The 5,974-nt window shown below is 41.7% G+C and overlaps 1 non-coding gene across 1 annotated transcript; it reads right to left on the bottom strand.

The window, feature by feature from the left end:
* Positions 1-620: 620 nt before the first annotated feature.
* On the bottom strand, positions 621-747 carry LOC115032241. The gene has a single exon (XR_003837895.1). It is a non-coding gene; the product is annotated as a small nucleolar RNA SNORA17 (small nucleolar RNA).
* Positions 748-5,974: the final 5,227 nt, after the last annotated feature.

The following is a 5,974-nucleotide window of genomic DNA, read 5'->3' as shown; positions in this document are numbered from 1 at the left end:
GAGCATGTGTCCTTCTTACCGGTTGGGACATCTTCTGGATATATGCCCAGGAGAGGTATTGCTGGATCCTCCGGTAGTACTATGTCCAATTTTCTAAGGAACCGCCAGACTGACCTCACATCATGCACCCCAATTCCACTCATCTCCCCCTCCCTTTGTACCTGCCCTCCACCTTTGTGCCACCCAACAGAGAAAACAATCTCTTTGTGGAAGCTGTACTGTGTCCCACAGTGTGTCCCACAGTGTACCCTTTTCCCCACACTTCTTTGCTTGTGAATGTTCATTGCAATGACTTGTTTGTTTGGTACAAGGCCTCTGGCTTCTGCTACTCTGTCAATACTGGAACCCCGTTGGGATTCTTCATGGATTTGTTGCCCTGTGTCATGGAAATTCTGTAATTTTGGATATGTAGAATAGATGTTGGTGTGGGCCAATTCAAAGCCCCGAATTTGGGCCTGAGAGATAATCTGAGCTGGTCTGCCCTGCAGCTTTCCAGATATCATGTTCTAGGGGCCGGCTCACGCTCAACCCCCAACCATAGCCAGCTCTACCCTGCTGCCCAGAAGAGGCACAAGGCACCAGACTGGTGGTTGTCTCAGATTCATTTTTTTTTTTCAGAAAATGGTAGGCTACTACTCAATCAAGTGTTTGTTGAACACTGAACATAGAAATAGCTTCTTCCTTCTTTGTCACCTCCTAAGGCAAATGTGACATAGCAGCCATACTTGCAGTGCCTCTTGGGGCAGGATTTCTTCTTGAACCTCTAAAAGACTTATTTATTGAACTCTGATCTGGCTCAAGAAGTGGGTAATCAACTCAAAGCCCACCCAGTAAGAAATATTCATTGGTTCAAAGAGCAGATACATACCCTAGCCTGGACCATTTAAAATAAGGTTTGACTCTGCTGCCTTGGGAGACTATTATAGTCTGGATACAGAATGTCCCTGGTCCTCAATAGGTGAAGTAAAGTGTGGAGTAGAGTCTGGGAGGTTTCCTTAGTTAGGGGTTTGAGATGTTCCCCAAAGGAGACTGTAGAATCTAGCATCTAGTGTAACTCCCCCTACCCCTTTCCTGTATTTTCTAGCTTATGGCATCATGCTTGTTAGTCTTAAGTCAATTTGACACACAAACTCGAGTTACTAAAAGGAGGGACCCTCAACTGAGGAAATGCCTCCAGAAGACCCAGCTGTATGGCATTTTCTTAATTAGTGATTACTGGGGGAAGAGCTTAGTCCATTGAGAGTGGGGCCATACCTGGGCTGGTGGTCCTGGGTGGAATAGGAAAGAGATGAGCAAGCCAGGGGAAGAAAACCTGTAAAAAGCATCTCTCCATGACTTCTGCATCAGTTCCTGCCTCCAAGCTCCTGCCCTGTCCTGACTTCCTTCAATAATGAACAGTGCTATGGAAGTCTAAGCCAAATCTGATGCTAAGGTCCTATTCTCCAATTTGTTCTTGATCTGTCAGTCAAGAAAGCTAGGGTCCAATTGTTGGGCAGAAGGTACAGACAGGACTTTCAGGTCCTAGAAGGAAAAAGCAGATGCAAAGAATGAGAGGAGGAGATTTTTGCCATGCTTTGGAGGGAGAAGAAGCCAACAGCCATGTGAGATCTTGGAGGAAAAGGGGACTGTGGCCACTACTACAGGCAGGTGGTCAGGGATGTTTGGCAGAGGCTAGGTGGGGCTAGCCACTGAAGTTTAGGGCAGGTGGGAAGAGCATCGATAAAAATATTATTAAGGTCACACTTTTCTAGGTGTGCGATAGTAACTAGCACTCAGCAATTATGTCCTAAGGAAAGGTGAAAAGGAGCAAACTCGTGTGTGTGTGTGTGTGTGTGTGTGTGTGTGTGTGTGCGTGTGTGTGTGTTTTGTCTGAGGACTCAAGAAAAGCTGGGTAGGGGCTGGTAGTGCAGTCACCTCTGGACTAAAGGTGGATAGAGCAAAAATTAAAAAACAAAAACAAAACAAACAAACAAAAACAACACTGCAATCCCCTTGTTTCCCCAGCTTGCTTTTGGCCATGGTGTTTAATGACAGCAATAGAAACCCTAAGACTGTTGTGAACAGTTTACCTTTCCATGGTGCCTCTGTACCTGCCATACTCACCAAAGGCCCTGCCTTAGTTACTTTACTTCTCAGTTGCTGTGATAATACACCCAGAACTAGACAGCTTATAAAACAGAGTTTAATTGCCATTTGGCTTCAGTGGGTGAGTCCACAATGGCAGAGTGAACAAATAGATGACAGCTCATTTCTTGATCTATAATCTTGAGTCAGCAAGCTAACTGGAAATGGTGTTGAGTCTTGAAACATCAAACCCCACTCCTAGAGACAACTCCTTCAAAAAGACCATACCTCCTAATCCTTCCCAACGAGTGCCACCAACTGAGACAGATATAAGTATTCAAACATATGAGCTAATGGGAATCTACTCTCATTATAATCACCACAGGCTCAAATTAATCTACTTCATGTTAGACTAAAAGTTCCCAAACCATGGACCATTGAAAACAGTTTTTCTTTATAAATAAGCTCCAATGTTCTGTTGTGAGAATAAGATACTGGCTAGTCAGGGGCTCAGCACTCCTACTGTGGAGCTTGATGAAATGGCAAATCATAAATATAGAGTTTATTCTGGTTCTCTTGCCACAGCACAAGGAGAAGTCAAAAGAAATGGGACAAACTTCAAATGATGTCAGTCATACCTGAAGTCAGAGCTAGTCTTGGATTTGAGGGTTATGTGGATACATTACTTACTGTAGACATGTTATCAATGGTGCCTGACAAGGATTTGGCAGAGTAGAGAGCAGAAGAAGAAGCTGACAAAGGGTAGCATTTTCAAAAATGTTCCTGCTTCAACCCAGTTCCCAAGCTTGTTCTGTATCAAATCTTGGGCATTGCAGTATTTGCTTTGTATCTCAGCAGACTAGGGTTTGTGGCTGCTCTTGGGGTCCAGGAATCACCCCACAAATCCCATGAACACCAATTTCAGTCAGACTGGGGTGGTTTATTGCACACATGCCTAAAGAGTGATTGACCACGGCTCTCAGGCTCGAGAGCTCAAGCTGTGTACTAGACATTTCTCAGACTAGCTTATAGACATTAAAACCGCAAAAAGCAATGAGCTCATACTCAGATGCTGGAAGTGCTGCCCAATGGTCAGCCCTGACTGAAGCCATTTTAGACATAACAGTTCATATTGACCTTTAATTTGATGGGTCTTAAGTGAAGTTTATGGTTGTGGAATTTCTTAAAGTTAACAAACCTCATAACATCCAGAATGGAATAGGTTATGTGGTCAGCATGACTCTGCTCTGAGTCAAGTTATTTTTCTTTGACAATGACTGACAGGCACATTACAACAACAATATGAAAAAGCTGGTGGGCGTGGAACAATATGGCTACAGCTATGCTAGGGGGGAGGCTTCAACAGCTATACTCCAAACATCAGCTACCATTTGGACAGTCTTGACCTGAAGGACCAGGCATTTCTAAATCTATCTAGTTCTACAAGTCTGAAAGATGAGACAACTGTCACAGCAGTAACTCATTGAAACTCCTCTCAGAACCATGAAAGCTACCATTCCAGGTTGCTTCCAAGTGTGATCAACTTTCCTGAGTGGAAACATGAAAGTCAGAACTATACGAATAATGTCTCTAGAGTGATGTGAAATGGAATAGGAACATGTTATACTTCATTGTTTTTCATGGAAGGAAACACCCCCAAATCTGACTTCCTCATACACCATCGATTCCTCTATCCACAGTTTCTTGACCCTATCATTTTTATTTCCCTCAACTTCTTGTTGTATGAATTTTCCTGTATTTACAAGAGAAAAAAATCACCTCAGCTTTCAATAGTGAGGATCCCTAAGATTGAATGAAAAACTCATTACCACAGGACGACATGCTGAGCTATTTGCATACTGGTAGGGGTTGAAAGGTACCTCCTCTCAACTCATAGGATGATGTCCCACCCCTCAGTATCTCAAAATGTGACTGTATTTGAGATAAATTCTTTTGGGATGTGATTAATTAAAGTAAATTCATGAGCACAGGTCTTCAGCTGACCTAACTTTTCTTTTGATAAGAAGAAAGCTGTATGCTTAGAGACAAGAGAAAGGCTTACAAAGCCTTTATGGAATGCAGCCAGAGATAGCCATTTGCAAAGCAAAGAAAGAGAGGCCTGGAGAAAACAAATCTCCCAATCTCCCTTGACCTCAGATTTCTTAAGTATCAAACAATGAGAAAGTAAATTTCTTATTTAAGCCAAAAAATCTGTGGTACTTTGCTATATTATAATTAGCAAATTAATTTACATGCATGTTAAAACTCACGTCCTTTCCTGAGTTTCTCATTCCGATAGCCATTCCTGAAAATAAATGTACATTTGGCTATATGTCAGGGTCAAATCCTGTCTTTGTCACAGGATTCTAGGCTTGCTGGGTTGGGCCTTTCAGAAGCATTCCCTGGAACAAAATGGACTCGTGTGTCCAAAAGGACATATTAAGTTGACTCATTCCACATTCCCTGACACCAAGTTCTCAGCAGGCAGGAAATTATTCTCAAGTCTAGAGCCCAGGGACCACAAGTCTTGTCAGCATGAGGAACAGATGTCCTAAAACAGGATCCAAGTGTCTTTATTTCTCAGAGCATTAGTAAAAGGTGGGACTGAATGAAGAATATATCACTCTGTATCCTCTGGGGTCTATTTTTGGCTTATTTTCTCTGTAAAAGCTACTTAGGAGCACCAGGTACCTAATAGAAGCTAAACAATCTCACAGTGTCCTGTCTGTGATTCTAAAACTAAGAAGTCAAAATTATGAATCTCTTTATAACTGCCTTCTAAAAGAAACAATTGTGAAATAATTTTTGTTGGAATAGTAAGCTCAACAAATATATCCAGAGAACTGATAAAGCTTTTCCAAATGGAAATAAAAATGAGTTAACATATTAAAGTTACACATACAGAATGGCTCTGTACCTTGCTTATTGAAATTATAGTTAATGTCCCTGAATCAAAGGGTTCTTCACAGTACGCACAACATGGCTTTTTAGATTCTTTCCTTTGAGCCTCAAAATTACACAAAAAATAAACAGGAACAGTAGCTTCCTGCTAGAGAGCTCAATAAGCATTCTGTCTCCAATCAAGACAAGTGATCAGAGAGGAAATGGGTATGTTTTATTCAGCTGTATACACAGACAGCTGGAAAGGCCCACATAGATCAGCTAGGCTCAGGATGCACAATGCTTTATCAATCCAGAGGACTTGACTAGATGAAGAGGTTTGATGAACATACATTTCGTACTGTTCAAGAAAACTTTAACATGCTTTTCTCATAATTTACTGACAAAATTGAGTGCAAGAAGTCAGAGGTAGGATATAAGCGACCTCCCTAAATATGTCCCTTTCTGGAAAATGTGTATTAAAGAGCTAAAGGAAGGAGGTGGTGGTGCATACTTTTAACCCCAGCACTTGGGAAGTAGAGGGAGGTGGATCTCCAAGTTCAAGGCCAACCTGGTCTACATAGTGAAGAGCCAGAGAATTTTTAGGCTCACAGGTGGTCTAGCTTTGTAATCTCTTAAGGAAGTTAGAATGAGAAATTCTTCCAGTCATTCTTTTTCTTGTCATTAAGTCTGAACAATCAAGAGATTTACAAACAAGTTAGGGGCTTTATGAGTCTAAGGCAGGTGAAGAGACTAAAGCCACTTCAACCGTGATGGTCTTTGGCTGGGTTGATTTGACTAACCTGGAGTTATTCTAAACATTGATTACTTCTTTTGCTGTGGAGGTGTTTTGAAGGTTAACTAATGTTCACAGTCATCTAACCTTGACTATAGATTATTCTAAATGAATCGGGCCTGGTTCAACAACCTGAAAGACGTTAAGAGCCAAATTCAGCTTTCTTAATAAAATCCCAGCCTGTTCCCACATGTTCAAATTTACCTTTCCTCTTGTAGCACTCTATAAAGTCTG

This window comes from Mus caroli, chromosome 10, assembly GCF_900094665.2.
Source record: "Mus caroli chromosome 10, CAROLI_EIJ_v1.1, whole genome shotgun sequence".
NCBI classification, from domain to species: Eukaryota; Metazoa; Chordata; class Mammalia; order Rodentia; family Muridae; genus Mus; species Mus caroli.
Note: the sequence above shows the minus strand (reverse complement) of the source record. Positions and strands in the feature narration are given on the sequence as shown.